This window comes from Mytilus trossulus, chromosome 1 (genome assembly GCF_036588685.1).
Source record: "Mytilus trossulus isolate FHL-02 chromosome 1, PNRI_Mtr1.1.1.hap1, whole genome shotgun sequence".
NCBI lineage: Eukaryota > Metazoa > Mollusca > Bivalvia > Mytilida > Mytilidae > Mytilus > Mytilus trossulus.
Window position 1 is genome coordinate 79,900,136 of NC_086373.1, and position 18,255 is coordinate 79,918,390.

At 32.7% G+C, this 18,255-nt stretch overlaps 1 protein-coding gene across 1 annotated transcript in view; it reads right to left on the minus strand.

The window, feature by feature from the left end:
- LOC134686613 (GDP-fucose protein O-fucosyltransferase 1-like) overlaps positions 1-18,255 on the minus strand; it is a 340,651-nt gene that overhangs the window by 256,950 nt on the left and 65,446 nt on the right. The window lies entirely within an intron of this gene.

The following is an 18,255-nucleotide window of genomic DNA, read 5'->3' on the forward strand; positions in this document are numbered from 1 at the left end:
TATATTTGTTATTACATTTCAAGGCTCATTTGGGATAATTGAATTATTATTTCAGTTCACATCCGCCTGTTTGAAACAGAATCAAATTAAAGTTTATGGCTATTGTTATGTTTCTTAATTAAACACTTAAACAATCTTCAACTTGCATAACTGTATACTTTTTCCTCGTAATTTCTGTATGTATAAGTATTGATTTCCCATTTCATGGAGACTTTTTTAAGTGCAATATTCAATATGCGATTAATAACCCTCTCAAAACGTCCATACCTATCAATTTCACTAAATGACATTTAACATATGAATTGTAGTTGAGGGGAAATTAAGAAGTATCGTATAGTGTACAAAAAAGACAGTCGAGACATGAAGACATAAATTATAAATATTAGTAGGAATTGGATAGAAAACGTTAAAAAAAAGTAAACAAAAGAAACAGAAAGTTCATAACACAATAAGGACTAAGCAACACGAAAGTCTGCAAAAACGTGGGTTTCCGGGTCACAGAAACTAGGCCCAGTAGTCCCTGTGCCTCTATTGGTACTCAGTATTGTTTAGAACCCGAATATCAGCTCAGGCACGAATGTGTACTTTAAAAAGACAGGTGCTTTATAGTGTTATGAACTACCAATGGTATACAAAGTCGTTATGACACCCGCGGAAATTTTGAAGATAATACTTTATCTCTTTCCATTAATTGAAGACTCACAAGTTCATTGAGTTCTCTCCCATGCTAATTGGTTTTTAATTCTGTACATATATATGTATGAACTATACTTATTATGTATTTATATAGGTCAAACATTTTTACTGCTATGACACGAAATATTATAAAGACTGTCGTTTACTAGATCCTGAGCCAGAAAAAAATAATCGGCTGTCGTGTATGAAGTCATAATTTATACCATATTTAATGTTGTCTAGAGGTATCGAAATGCAAGCAACAAATAAACGATAAGGCGACTAAAACTTCAAATAAACATTGTTTAGTTCACGCATTTCAAAAAACTCTCCAATAGAAAAATACAGAATCATAGACAAGACAAATTTTTCGTATACAGAATATTTACAATACTCTCAGCATTTGCCAATTTATGTTGTCTCGTGGTTTTTTTTTTTTTTTAGTTTGGAGTATTATTTAAAAGAAGTATGCTACACGTTAAAGCTTTAATTTGCTTCTGAAATTGTACAAGATTATTAAACAATTCATTATTTTATAGCAAATTATCTATATCTATCGTTTTTCACCTAATTCAAGTCGGCAGTGGCAATCTTTAAAAGTAGCGTACGCATTTTAAAGACAATTTCTTGATAGTACTGAAGTTGCATGAAACATTGTCCCCTGGACAAATATCCATCTATCATATAATTATTTATGGCAACAATAACATTGTTTAGACCATATGCATGGTAGTCATTTTGTTTTTGTTTAACTCAAGCAATTCTGTAGGTACATTATGACTCAGTTTTATATTTCGTTTGTCGTTTATGCATTGATCTGGATTTAACGGAAGGCCATAGGGGACCTACAAAAAAATAAAATTATTTCGTTATCTCAATATATATAACGTTATTTCGATATAATTAAATCGTTATTTCGATATAATTAAATCGTTATCTCGATATATTTATATCGTTATCTCGATAATTATTTATTTCGTTATCTCAATATAATTATATCGTTATCTCGATATTTAAATCGTTATATCGGTATATTTATTTCGTTATCTCGATATAATTTCATCGTTGTCTCGATATATTTTTTTTTTATCTCGTTATCTCGATATTGAAATCGTTATATCGATATATTTATTTCGTTATCTCGATATAATTACATATAATTGCAATTTTTGTCTCGCCTGCGACGAAAGTTGCAGTATGCGAGACATAGATATTACTATCAGGTGGCGTAAACTATTTGTTTAAAGCTTTATATTTCAGAAGCCAGAAGACCTGTATGCTTCATATCTTGTATGCATATACCTTATGGTACGAAGTTTCCGTCTGTCATATGTCCTTTGTTCCTGACCTCATTTTCATGGTTCAGCGACAACTTGAAAAAAGAGACTTTTTTGTCATATGAATTTCTCACTTATTATGAGTAATAGAATAACCATATTTGGTATATGGGTTCATTGCAACGTCTTCAAGTCTGTCAGACAAGTTTCACCTGACCTCGACCTCACTTCATGGATCAGTGATCAAGGTTAAAGTTACGTGATTAGGTCCGTTTCTCAAATACTATAAGCAGTAGGTCAACCATATGTGGTGTATGGAATGACTAAAACGGGTACATGTCAGTCTGGCAGGTTTCATCTGACCTTGACCTCATTTTCATGGTTCATTGGTTAATGTATTCTCTTTTTTTTTTTACCTGTTTATAAGTACTATAAGCAACAGTTCAACTACAAATGTATATTAGGTGTATGTTATGACTGTAATGGGAACATTTTCTAAGGAAGATAAAACTTCGTATCATCAACAACCTTCCTTCTTGTGTTTTATGATAAGCTTAATTAGCCCACATGTGCCGATGGGCTGCACCACCTTTTTATTTTTCTTATTTAATTCTTATAATACTTAATGTAACTTTAACTATAATAACACTAATATTAGTGCAATTAAATGAAATAATGAAAGAATGTTTTCAAATAAAAATTAAACATGACGACGAATAGTGATCCCTATATGTCGCTTCTGCGTGCGCGGGCGACATAAAATGAGGGTCTACCCAACATGCGCATGTGAATCACTTTGCGACATTTCTAAACGATGGCAGGGTTCACCTGACCTCCACCTCATTTCATGGATCAGTGATCAAGGTTAAAGTAACATGATTAGGTCCGTTTCTCAGATGCTATAAGCAGTAGGTCAGCTATATGTGGTGTATGGAATGATTGCAAGGGGTACATGTCAGTCTGGCAGGTTTCATCTGACTTTGACCTCATTTTCACGGTTCATTGATCAATGTTAAGTTTTTGTGTGTTGGTCTGTTTTCCAATACTATAAGCCATATGTCAACTATATTTGGTGTATGGGATGATTGTAAGGTGTACATGTCTGTCTGGCAGGGTTCATCTGACCTTGACTTCATTTTCATGGTTCATTGGTCAATAATAAGGTTTCATGGTTTGGTCTTTTTCTTGTATACTATAATCAATAGGTCAACTATGTTTGGTGTATGGAATGATTGTAAGGTGTACATGTCTGTCTGGCAGGGTTCATCTGACCTTGACTTCATTTTCATGGTTCATTGGTCAATGTTAAGTTTTCATGGTTTGGTCTTTTTCTTGTATACTATAAGCAATAGGTCAACTATGTTTGGTGTATGGAATGATTGTATGGTGTACATGTCTGTCTGGCAGGGTTCATCTGACCTTGATCTCATTTTCATGGTTCATTGGTTAGTGTTTAGTTTTCCTGTTTAAGTCTCCTTCTTAGATACTATAAGCAATAGGTCAACTTTATTTGGTGGATGGAATGATTGTAAGGTGAACATGTCTGTCTGTCTTGTTTTATATGACCTTGATCTCATTTTCATGGATCAATGATAATTTTAAGTTTATATATGTGATACTTGTAGTGTAACTTTATCTTTAGGACTATCAACATTAAACCAATCATGGTTAGTAAAGCAGGCGAGTCATTTCAGCGTGTGCACTCTTGTTTAACGAATCCACTACAAAGTAGCAACAGGAACTATATAGTGAAAACCTATATCAAGTTTGGTTCGATTCAGATTAGTGATTCTCAAAAAGGGAGATGCAAATGTGGTTTTCCATAGGGTTTGAATGAAAATTTTGACCTCCGCTAGTGGCCAGACAGTTTGAATTTCGAATGGGCTCAAAAAGTAACAACACTTGTTAAGGACTTTGGTAAGAACATATTAACTTATAATTAGATTCAAACAGAATGTTCAAAGTCCCCTGGTGGACTTACGTATGGACGGGCGGACTGACAAGGGTAACACTATATGCCAGAATACCCATAGTGGTTCCAAAGAAGATTTTAAAACTAAACGGTTAATGGACGGAAGACGGATGATGGCATTGGCTGAGGCTCATGTGATTCTTCAGATAAGTTGCAACAAAACACAAACCAACATATAAATATAAAAGAGAAGATGTAGTATGATTGCCAATGAGACAACTCGCCACAAGAGACCAAAATGACTCAGAAATTAACAGCTATAGGTCACCGTACGGCCTTCAACACTGAACAAAGCCCATACCGCATAGTCAGCTATAAAAGGCCCCGAAATCAAAAATGTGAAACAATTCAAACTAGAAAACTAACGGCCTACTTAATTTACAAAAAAATGAACGAAAAACAAATATGTAACACAGCAACAAACGACAACCACTGAATTACAGGCCCCTGACTTGGGACAGGCACATACATACAGAATGTGGCGGGGTTAAACATGTTAGCGGGATCCCAAACCTCCCCTTTTTTTCAAGCAGTCACTGAACCATGAAAATGAGGTTAGGGACAAAGGACTTATGACAGACGGAAACTTCGTACCATAAGGTATATGCATACAAGATATGAAGCATACAGGTCTTCTGGCTTCTGAAATATAAAGCTTTAAACAAATAGTTTACGCCACCTGATAGTAATACCTATGTCTCGCATACTGCAACTTTCGTCGCAGGCGAGACAAAAATTGCAATTATATGTAATTATATCGAGATAACGAAATAAATATATCGATGTAACGATTTAAATATCGAGATAACGAAATAAATATATCGAGATAACGATGAAATTATATCGAGATAACGAAATAAATATATCGATATAACGATTTAAATATCGATATAACGATTTAAATATCGATATAACGATTTAAATATCGAGATAACGATACAATTATATCGAGATAACGAAATAAATAATTATCGAGATAACGATTTAATTATATCGAAATAACGATTTAATTATATCGAAATAACGATATATAAATTGAGATAACGAAATATTTTTATTTTTTTGTAGGTCCCCTATGGGCTTACGTAGGATTTCAAAGGGGCAATATCTGCCGAATTTATATATAAATATAATGACTCAAAATGTATCAACATCAATATCAAAGATCGCCAATTGGCATCAAGACCCGATATAAGAGTAAACTTCACGAACAAAAGTAAAAAAAAAATTTGTGGGTTTATTTTCTTAATATTTACATCATTGTTTTATTGCTCTTCAACTTTGTATTTATTTGGCTTTTAAACTATTTCGATCTGAGCGTCACTGATGAGTCTTATGTAGACGAAACGCGCGTCTGGCGTATAAAATTATAATCCTGGTACCTTTGATAACTATTTTATCTGTACCCGTTTAAATCTGAAACTATGGATTCAACCGATGGACCAATACGTTGACTGATTTGATCCTCATTCTTACGTACATAACAAAGATTTTGCCGGTCGAATCGGTGAACTTATTGGTCGTCCTGGTTAATCCTTAGCCAACATTCTTTCAGTAACTGAACTTGCCGATTTAATGCACAATCAGCTGTACACAATCATCTCCAAGATAGATCACATTGTAGATCGAAAGCATATATGAACCTAAATGATGCCTTGCATGTCAATAATGTGAAGGCAAAGTTGTTGAAGCTTCTTTCGACAAGCAAACTGACTTCTTATTAGTACTAATTATACAATGTATATCGTTCTTACAAAGGTTTGAATTATTTTTCACATTTAGTTTCAGTTATACTGTCGAAATCTAGTATCTATATACATCCTTACATCAAGTGATGTAATTAAAGTTCACTAAGTATCGATACCTGTAGACACCCCCCCCCCCCTTTTTTGAAAACAAATAAGCACTGTTAAAGTCAATGTTCTGTTCGAACTGTGACTGTTAAAGTCGAGTTTGTGAGTCCAACGACCTCCCCCCCCCCCCCCCCCCCGCCCTTGGAAATTCCTGGCTACGGGCCCTGGTATCTATTAATTGAACTCTTAACCCAGATGTCTCAATTGTTCAAAAGCCAGGTTAGTGTGGCAGTTAGCTACTTTCAAGTTAGTTGTATGATTTCATATTCATTGCCGACATAGCAGTACAAATATTTAGTTATATCATTCACCAAAAAGTTTAACACTGTGCCTCGTAGCTGATGTTTTACGATATCAATGTGTAGAAAATTCGATTATCAATACTTATCACTCTGCTAAGCTCTTCATAAAATTTCATATCATGGATTTGTGAAATTTCAAAAACGTTAACCCGGCCTAAATATCGTTGACCCGGACTTATCAAATCATCTCCTGATTTGCTCGTGATACATTGAAAAAGTCTTGTTTCTACCACGCAAAATATAATCCGACAAATTAAAGATTATCAGATTTACATCATATTTTTTACTGTAAAATATAAGTTGCTCGACACAGTCAGTGTAAAGCCTTCTGAACTTGTTCACTGCGCTAACTCTGCAAAAAGCGTCATGTTGTCACTTGAAACTAATGCTTATCAATATACAGATCTAGCAAATCTGTTAATCGATACTCCCTTTTCGGAATGGGCGTGGCTGTGTATGTATGCATCCCACAAGACAAAACCGATTCCGTATTTACGGATGGGTTTTACTGCCTAATTGGAAGAATACGCGGATTATAACTTTTTTCTTCCCCGCCGTAGCGGAGGAAACATTAATTTTTACCCTTGTCCGCTGCGTCCAATCTCTAACTTTTAAAATTGTTTGCTTTAGCCAAATGTTTTGAAACTTATACAGAATGCTTATTACATAAAAACACAGATAAAGTTTGAAGTTTGGTAGCGTAACTGTTAAAGTTCTAGAGTTATACCCCTTAACAAATGAAAAAAATGCTGATTTTTTGTTGCCGTCTTTAACATTAGTTTGCCTTTACCAAATATGATGACACTTAATCACAATGCTTATTACCACAACACACGTACAGATCAAAAAGGAATTTAGGTGGCCTCACTGTAACATTTCTAGTATAATATGTCCCTATAAAAATAGAAAAATTGCGGAATTTTTCGTTTCTGTTTTCTAACTTTAATTTGACTCAATCAAATGTAATGCCACTTATTTGCTTATTACCACAAAATATAAGTTTTGATTTTGTTGGCCTCACTTTTACTGTTCTAGAGTTGCCTCCTTTACAAATATATGTAGAAAAAATTCAGAATTTTTCATTTAAGTTCACTTACCCAAGTTTTCTTAACCAAATATTCTGAAAGTTAAACTCAATGCTTATTACCACAAAATTCAGATCAAGTAGACATTTGTTTCACTTTTACCGTTCCGTTTTATTATTATGCAAGCGGGGACATCATCTGTGTCCCATTCCCTTTTTATTTTTATGCAAGATAACGCAGAAAGTTTTATTAATAAATACTAGATATTGTTATTTTTAGGCATACACAACACATAGTTGTAGAATTCACCCAAGCTAAAAAGGTTACACAATTGTTTATTTTTATAAAGTAAGTATTGACAATTATAATCCACATATGCCGCTGAAACTGTACGGTGACAGCAGATACACAAGATACACAAATATAAAATTAATTGAATTTGTTTATTTCCACTCTTTAACATAAGGGAGCTGCATTGTATCTAACAAAAAAAAGGGGGTAGTTATGTACAGACAGTGAAAAATATCTGTTAAAAGTATTAAAATTTTATCACAACAAAGTATTGTGCTGCAAAATCATCCCCTTTGTATACCTTAATAATCAAGTCGACTTCAATAGGATTTTCTTTTACCACAAGTGTGCTAGGTATATCAATTTTACTTTTCTGAAAAGATATGTATCCTGTCATTCTAACCCATCTTGTTTTTTATGCCCCATTTATGGACATTTTGTTTTTTGGTCTGTGCGTCCGTTCGTCCGTCTGTCCCGCTTTGGGTTAAAGATTTTGGTCGAGGTTTTTTTTTGAAGAAATTGAAGTCTAATCAACTTTAAACTAAATTCTCGTGTTTCCCTTTGATATGATCTTTCTAATTGAAATGCCAAATTAGAGATTTTATCCCATTTTCACGGTCCATTGAACATAGAAAATGATAGTGCGGTTGGAGTATCTTTGTACTATGGACACATTCTAGTTTTGCAAATAGTATGTGAGTGACAATCAGGCCTAACACAATATTTTTAATACTAGTAACACTTACCCAACACACGAAAGGGAACATATGTAGATTACTCTTTGTCCGGTCATTAAAAAGAAAATTCTAAATAAATGAAACAAAGAGGGTTTTCAGAAATATTGAGAAAATGTTTACTCACGTAGTGGTATTAACCTTATGTGGATACTAAAAAACTCAAAAGAATTTCTAGATGATTTTAAAATACCGATCTTTTTCTGAAATAAATCCTGATATTGAAAATTTAGATTTTTTTTAACCCTGTTCACCACCATACCCAATGTGAAATTAAATTAAAAGTCTAAAAGAAATATTCACAATACTTTTCAACACAAAAACGGTAGCATACCATACGCTTTAAATTTATTAATTTGAGACAGCCTACGGCATATTTTATTAATAGTGATTATTTATTGACAACATATTTGTTGAATTTATAGCTAGACTTTTTCAACGAATTGTCGGTATTCCTATGGAAACGAAGTGTGCGCCTCTCTTGCCGACCTCTTCTTATTTTCCAATGAGTCGGAGTTCCTTCAGACACTTGTCAAAACAAGAAGATCAAAGAAGTCAGGTAATTGATTTTTTTCTTACAGACATATCGATGATTTTCTTTCCATTAAAAATTCAAATTTTTCTGATTGAATTCTTTTGATATATCCCCAAAAACTTGAAATTAAAGAAACAACATACACGGCTTCCTCTGCCTCATTTTTATACCTGTACCTCAACTTTGTCATACATGGTCATCTCAGTACCATAATCCTAGTGAAACGAGACGATTTTAATTTTGAAATTATCAGTTTCACCCAGGCTTGTAGCAATATACCAACGGACTTCACCTGCATATGGGATAAACATTTTCAAACTTATTTCGGTGATCAAGAGCTTGCAGCTCCTACTCAAGACTTTGCAAAACTTCATTGTCTGAGCAGAACTTTGATGAACCAGTGGTTTGTCAAAGAACGTCTCATTTCTCTATAAAAGTTCAACGGAAAGTACCAAGACCTTCTTGATAAACATTCCGTATCAATTTCACAAATAATACACGATGGTCCTGAAATAAAGATTCCGGGTACTGACGTTTTAATAACGTGTTTTACTTCTCGTTTATATATCTTAATTAATAATATTATTTTTACTATTGAGTCTATTTCTCTGTACTTATATATCTCGTTACTGTGCTATTGTAAAACTATTCTGCATTGTCATTCATTTTTGCCACTATGCTTTGTCTATATGCCTCTTTGTGTTTCTTTGATACACATATGACGTGGCTCTGTACTAATAAATCCTGTTATTGTACACAGAAGTGCTGACAACTGGGCATAAAATACTCTCGGTGGGAAAACCTCCACCTTCAGTGGGATCGACCTAAAGGTTGTAAACAAACTTATAAAAGTTGTTAATTTCTGTGCAATATTGGTCTCTATTGGAGAGTTGTCTCATTGGCAATCATACCACATCCTTTTTATTTATTGTCATCATAGATAACAGGATGGAGACAAGCCATATCAAAGCCAGTTTATTTCTTTAGCTGACAATTTTTTCCAGTCGCCTTGTGGATGATGTGCTTCCCTAGTTTTAGTTTGTAAACCCGAATTTGTTTTCGCTTAATCGATTAATGACAATTAAACAGCGATATACTCATGTTGCCTTTATTTGATACGGATATCATTGCCATAGTACACTTGGGATTCAACAGCTGCTTGAGTTCGAGTTGTCTTTCAGTCGATTCATTGGAGGAGATCCTAAAACGCAGCCTGACCATTGACTGGAACGGATCCTTACCATCTCTGATTATTGTCAACATTGTCTGCGTCTTCTTAAATATATCTTAACTCCAGATACTAGGAGATAAACACCCAGATACTTAAAATCGAGGAATGATTGTCCCATTTTCAATTTTGTCAATCTCTTGATCGTTTAAGCTATTGAACAATCGGATCAGCTCGTTATAGGAGCACGTACATACCCAATGATAATGCCAAGTTTCTACAGGACTTTTAAACCCATATGCATGATGCATATTCAATGATTAACCAAGATTAAAAGTCGTGAACGAATTTCTTATTATTGTATCAAAGGCCGTACGGTGACCTATAGCTGTTAAATTCTATGTCATTTAGTCTCTTGTTGACACTTTCTCATTGTCAATCATACCAATCATCCGAACGAATAGAAGTTGTTATCCATTCGTTTGATTTTTCCATTTGATAAGGAATTTCCGTTTTGAATTTCCCCCGCAGCTCGGTATTTTTTTTAGTTTTTTTTTTAGTTTTTCAAAAAGACTTCTTTTGATCTTCACAGAAATACATGTATGTAGGCATTTGTCAGAATAAGTGTAAACGTCAGTATACTCATCATAATTACCAGAATTAACATTTTGTATGCCAGTCGCGCGTTTCGTCTATAAAAAGACTCACCAATAAAAAAAGTTAAAAAGGCTTAGTAAAGTACGAAGTTAAAGAGTATTGAGAATCGGAAATTTCTAAAAGTTTGACTAAATACAGGTAAGGTAATCTATTCCTGGGGTTGATCATCCTTATAACTTCGAAAATTTCATAATTTTATGAACAGAATAGATTCTTGTACATCAAAATTACGATACCTCGTTCACTCATTGACTTATTTCTTACAATGCGTTCATATAAATATGACCATATCAATGAATATGCATTTCAACACATAATTGCGAACGACTGTCCTGGTGATGCCCTTGGGGTAAAATTCTAACAGCAGCACATGTTTCGACCCAGTATTTAAACTCATCACAAAAACTAGGATTGCAACTGTGTCTGCCTAAATAGCGTTTTGTAAACTTGAGACTCAACAATAGTAAATGTTAATGATTACTTTAAAACCATATATGGGTGGACGAGGTTTAAAATTCAAACTCAAAGCGTTCCCATCTTTGTTAAATGGTTTCTTTAATTTCAATTATTGTGTTGTAGTGGATTTGGATGCCACTAACTTATCAACGAACGCTCGACTGTACAAAACTTCTGTTAAAAGTACATTTAATGAGATTAATTATAACAGATAAATGACAATGAAAAAAATACTGATCTGGGGTTTTTTATAAGGATTTTCGACAACTTGAAAAAACAAGGTGTCACATGTTTTATTCATAAATTAACGGAGTAAGACACACTTTTTATTAAAAAAAAATTAAATAAATGTACAATCGATATATATTTAGTCTATATTTTTATGCACACATATGTGTACTATTATTTTTGACTTGTTTACAAGGTTATACCCTTATAAAAGGACATGTTTCCATATATATGCACACTTCCTTGATGTTTATGTAGTATTACGTTCTAATTATTTCCAAGGATTTCTATACAAATCATTTTTTATTACATACACGAATGTACTTTATGCTGATTTGTCGTATAAATGCAAGTTTATGATAATGATATGCAATGAAGATTTACAGATATTATACGTTTATGTAACTTACTATCTTCAAAGTACATAGAAACATTTCACATAATAAAAAATAAGTGGACCATGTTTCTACTGGAAAATTGTTATTCATTATCATTTTAAACTAGAGGCTCTAAAGAGCCTGTGTCGCTCACCTTGGTCTATGTGCATATTAAACAAAGGACACAAATGGATTCATGACAAAATTGTATTTTGGTGATGGTGATGTGTTTGAAGTTCTTACTATCTGAACGATTTTGCTTCTTACAATTATATCTATCATGAACTTTGCCCATTAGTAACAGAGAACTATATTTGGTAAAAATTTACATAAATTTATCAAATTAATGAAAATTGTTAAAAATTGACTATAAAGGGCAATAACTCCTTAAGGGGTCAATTGACCATTTAGGTCATGTTGACTTATTTGTAGATCTTACTTTGCTGAACATTATTGCTGTTTACAGTTTATCGCTATCTATAATAGTATTCAAGATAACCAAAAACGGCAAAATTTCTTTAAAAATTACCAAGTGGAGGGCAGCAACCCAACAAACAGTTGTCCAATTCATCTGAAAAATTCAGGGCAGATAGATTTTGACTTGATTAACAATTTAACTTCTTGTCAGATTTGCTCTAGATGCTTTGGTTTCATAGTTATAAGCAAAAAACTGCATTTTACCCCTATGTTCTATTTTTAGCCGTGGCGGCCATCTTGGTTGAATGGCCAGGTCATCTGACACATTTTTCAAAGTAGATACCCCAAAGATGATTGTGGCCTAGTAGTTTCAGTGGAGATTTTGTAAAAGATTACTTAGATTTATGAAAAATGGTTAAAGATTGACTATAAAGGGCAATAACTCCTAAAGGGGTCAACTGACCATTTTGGTCATGTTGACTTATTTGTAGATCTTACTTTGCTGAACATTATTGCTGTTTACAATTTATCTCTATCTATAATAATATTCAAGATAATAACCAAAAACAGCAAAATTTCCTCAAAATTACCAATTCAGGGGCAGCAACCCAACTACCGATTGACCGATTCATCTGAAAATTTCAGGGCAGATAGATCTTGACCTGATAAACATTTTTATCCCATGTCAGATTTCCTCAAAATGCTTTGGTTTTTGAGTTATAAGCCAAAAACTGCATTTTACCCCTATGTTCTATTTTTAGCGTTGGCGGCCATCTTGGTTGGTTGACCAGGTCACGCCACACATTTTTAAAACTAGATACCCCAAAGATGATTGTGGCCAAGTTTGGATTGATTTTGCCCAGTAGTTTTAGAGGAGAAGATTTTTGTAAAAGATTACTTTAATTTACGAAAAATGGTTAAAAATTGACTATAAAGGGCAATAACTCCTAAACAGGTCAACTGACCATTTTGGTCATGTTGACTTATTTGTAGATCTTACTTTGCTGAACATTATTGCTGTTTACAGTTTATCTCTATCTATAATAATATTCAAGATAATAACCAAAAACAGCAAAATTTCCTCAAAATTACCAATTCAGGGGCAGCAACCCAACAACCGATTGACCGATTCATCTGAAAATTTCAGGGCAGATAGATCATGACCTGATAAACATTTTTACCCCATGTCAGATTTGCTCTAAATGCTTTGGTTTTTGAGTTATAAGCCAAAAACTGCATTTTACCCCTATGTTCTATTTTTAGCCGTGGCGGCCATCTTAGTTGGTTGACCGGGTCACGCCACACATTTTTAAAACTAGATACCCCAATGATGATTGTGGCCAAGTTTGGTTTGATTTGGCCCAGTAGTTTCAGAGGAGAAGATTTTTGTAAAAGTTAACGACGACGGGAGACGACGACGACGGACGACGACGGACGACGGACGCCAAGTGATGAGAAAAGCTCACTTGGCCCTTCGGGCCAGGTGAGCTAAAAAAACATGTTACTGAATTATATAATCTTTAAGTCTTAAAGCATGGGCTTTGACGTATATTTACTATACGAGGCATATGATTTGACGTTCCCATTTAGACTAGAGGTGACTAGGGTTTTTTTTGTCACGCAAAGCCAAACGATCGCCTCTTATATTCAATAGTAGGTTTACTGGATATGTAGCGTATTTTGTAAAAATCAGATGGTGGGTAATTGGATCGTTGTACTTCAGTACTAAAATATCTTTCGGATTGAGAGAGTTAAAAAAAATATTCTGAAAATAATTTGGTATAAACTTATATCCCTTGCACTATTGCAAAGTAAGGTCGCCAGGACTTCATCCGTCCGGCAGTAAACCTACTATTGAATATAAGAGGCATTCGTTTGGCTTTGCGTGACAAAAAAAACCACAGTCACCTCTAGTCTAAAGCTCATATAGTACGCCAAAGCTCATATAACTGATGTGTTTCATAAATTAACGGAGTAAGACACACCTTCTAATAAAAAACAAAATTCAATAAATGTACAATCGATATTTATTTAGTCTTTATGTTTATACACACATATGTGTACTATTATTTTGACTTGTTTATAAGGTTATATATACTCTAATAAAAGGACATGTTTCCATATATATGCACACTTCCTTGATGTTTATGGAGTATCACGTTCTAATTATTTCCAAGGATTTCTATACAAATCATTTTTTTATACATACATGAATGTACTACTAGTATATGCTGATTTGTCGTTAAAATGCATTATGATAATAATATGCAATGAAGATTTATAGATATTATACATTTATGTTACTTACTCACTTCAAAGTACATAGAAACATTTCACATAAAAAAAAATATGTGGACCATGTTTCTACTGGAATATTGTTATTCATTATTATTTTTAAAATAAACTGATACTGAATTATATAATCTTTAAGTCTTAAAGCATGGGATTAGACGTATATTTATTATACGAGGCATAGGATTTGACGTATATTTATTATACGAGGCATATGATTTGACATTCCCATTTAGACTAGAGGTGACTAGGTTTTTTTTGTCACGCAAAGCCAAACGATCGCCTCTTATATTCAATAGTAGGTTTACTGGATATGTAGCGTATTTTGTAAAAATCAGATGGTGGGTAATTGGATCGTTGTATTTCAGTACTAAAATATCTTTCGGATTGAGAGAGTTAAAAAAAATATTCTGAAAATAATTTGGTATAAACTTATATCCCTTGCACTATTGCAAAGTAAGGTCGCCAGGACTTCATCCGTCCGGCAGTAATCCTACTATTGAATATAAGAGGCATTCGTTTGGCTTTGCGCGACAAAAAAACCCACAGTCACCTCTAGTCTAAAGCTCATATAGTACGCCAAAGCTCATATAACTGATGTGTTTCATAAATTAACGGAGTAAGACACACTTTCTAATAAAAAACAAAATTCAATAAATGTACAATCGATATTTATTTAGTCTTTATGTTTATACACACATATGTGTACTATTATTTTGACTTGTTTATAAGGTTATATATACTCTAATAAAAGGACATGTTTCCATATATATGCACACTTCCTTGATGTTTATGGAGTATTACGTTCTAATTATTTCCAAGGATTTCTATACAAATCATTTTTTTATACATACAAGAATACTACTAGTATATGCTGATTTGTCGTTAAAATGCATTATGATAATAATATGCAATGAAGATTTATAGATATTATACATTTATGTTACTTACTCACTTCAAAGTACATAGAAACATTTCACATAAAAAAAAATATGTGGACCATGTTTCTACTGGAAAATTGTTATTCATTATTATTTTTAAAATAACATGATACTGAATTATATAATCTTTAAGTCTTAAAGCATGGGATTAGACGTATATTTATTATACGAGGCATAGGATTTGACGTATATTTATTATACGAGGCATATGATTTGACGTTCCCATTTAGACTAGAGGTGACTAGGTTTTTTTTTTGTCACGCAAAGCCAAACGATCGCCTCTTATATTCAATAGTAGGTTTACTGGATATGTAGCGTATTTTTAAAAATCAGATGGTGGGTAATTGGATCGTTGTATTTCAGTACTAAAATATCTTTCGGATTGAGAGAGTTAAAAAAAATATTCTGAAAATAATTTGGTATAAACTTATATCCCTTGCACTATTGCAAAGTAAGGTCGCCAGGACTTCATCCGTCCGGCAGTAATCCTACTATTGAATATAAGAGGCATTCGTTTGGCTTTGAGCGACAAAAAAAAACACAGTCACCTCTAGTCTAAAGCTCGTATAGTACGCCAAAGCTCATATAACTGATGTGTTTCATAAATTAACGGAGTAAGACACACTTTCTAATAAAAAACAAAATTCAATAAATGTACAATCGATATTTATTTAGTCTTTATGTTTATACACACATATGTGTACTATTATTTTGACTTGTTTATAAGGTTATATATACTCTAATAAAAGGACATGTTTCCATTTATATGCACACTTCCTTGATGTTTATGGAGTATTACGTTCTAATTATTTCCAAGGATTTCTATACAAATCATTTTTTTATACATACACGAATGTACTACTAGTATATGCTGATTTGTCGTTAAAATGCATTATGATAATAATATGCAATGAAGATTTATAGATATTATACATTTATGTTACTTACTCACTTCAAAGTACATAGAAACATTTCACATAAAAAAAAATATGTGGACCATGTTTCTACTGGAAAATTGTTATTCATTATTATTTTTAAAATAACATGATACTGAATTATATAATCTTTAAGTCTTAAAGCATGGGATTAGACGTATATTTATTATACGAGGCATAGGATTTGACGTATATTTATTATACGAGGCATATGATTTGACGTTCCCATTTAGACTAGAGGTGACTAGGGTTTTTTTTGTCACGCAAAGCCAAACGATCGCCTCTTATATTCAATAGTAGGTTTTACTGGATATGTAGCGTATTTTGTAAAAATCAGATGGTGGGTAATTGGATCGTTGTATTTCAGTACGAAAATATCTTTCGGATTGAGAGTTAAAAAAAATATTCTGAAAATAATTTGGTATAAACTTATATCCCTTGCACTATTGCAAAGTAAGGTCGCCAGGACTTCATCCGTCCGGCAGTAAACCTACTATTGAATATAAGAGGCATTCGTTTGGCTTTGCGTGACAAAAAAAACCACAGTCACCTCTAGACTAAAGCTCATATAGTATGCCAAAGCTCATATAACTGATGTGTTTCAACTTTCGATTTGCCATTTGATTAGGGACTTTCCGTTTAGAATTATCCGCGGGAGTTCAGTATTTTTGTTTTTTTACATTAAAGTTTAACTTTGTGTGAGAAAAAAAGCAGTAACATCTATTCTGAACGGGAAAGGTAAATACTATGTCTCATAAAGCTGTTCACATCTATGTTATTGAACAAATGTAAAAAAAAATGACAATAATTTGCCGGTAGTATATTTTTCAGAACGTCTATATTTTGTGTACAAAATAACCACCTGGTATTGTACGAGTAGAACAATGTTGCTTTTGAAGTGCTTAAGGATGTACACCTCTAAGAAGCCAAAAATTTCTCGAATTAAACTTTTATCCTAACCTAATTTTTGGGTTTATGAGACTGTAAAAAAATAATTAATGAAGAAAAAAATCATATGGTGGTTCACTTCTTGTTTTGCTACGACCCTTTAAAATACCCAATTTTGATGATTTTCCCAATTTTCATCAATTTTTACCTATTTTTAGACTATTATCGTGAAAATAATCACGGTTCCACAATTAAACTTTATTTCATACTTTCAATAAAGATGAAGTGGACAAATCTGAATTAATTTAACTTAAAAAAAAACTATAGGTAGGTGTTAATATAAGTAAGTTTTATCATATTTTGATGCTTTTTGAATAAAATTTTCCATGCTGTCCTTTTTGTTTATTCGTGATTTTTCTCAGATTTAAGAACACAATGCATATTATTTCATTTTTTTTGTTATAAATGATTGAAAAAATAATTATCTAAGAAATTTGAAAAAGACAAAAATGATATTGGATGTACATGATTATGTATAATATTTTTTGGTATCCCTCACCCATTTTCTCAAAATTTTGGTTAAAAAGACTGACTCTTGATTGGTCGTAGAATTTGAAAACTGGATTACTCAAAAACTATTCATGGAAAAGACATATTTTTTTTCACAGAGATTTGTTTGATTATAATATTTTCAAAATTCATTCATAATTTCCACTTATATAAAATATTTTGGAAATAATTCCAAAACGAGATTTCAACGAGACTGAAACGTCAGAAGAATACATTTTTAAAGTCTAGCTGCAATTATTTCCTGATATTTAGCTCCATGGCAGATTGACAAAGAATCTCATATGAACCTTTTGCATTTTTTTGTAAAAAGTAAGGAAGAAAAATTAATTCTGCAAGTGGAATTTTTAAGATAGATCAAATTTGTGTCAATCCATATTTAAACTAACATCTTAAAGTAAGGTTCTTTAATATTCAGAAAAAGTTACTTACTAACTTGCAACAGACATCGGATTCAAAACCTCCATTTTTTAGGAAAGTGACATAATGTGCAGTCAAAAGGAAAACAACTTTATCGTTTGTGATGTACTGCTAGAAGGGTGAACATATGTAGGTCGATTTCCTTGACGAACCTTGTAGCGCAATGGGTTATATTGTAGTAAGATAACCAACAGCGGACTAGTAATTTAATATTCATCTATTTTCAAAATTGGAATCAGCAATCT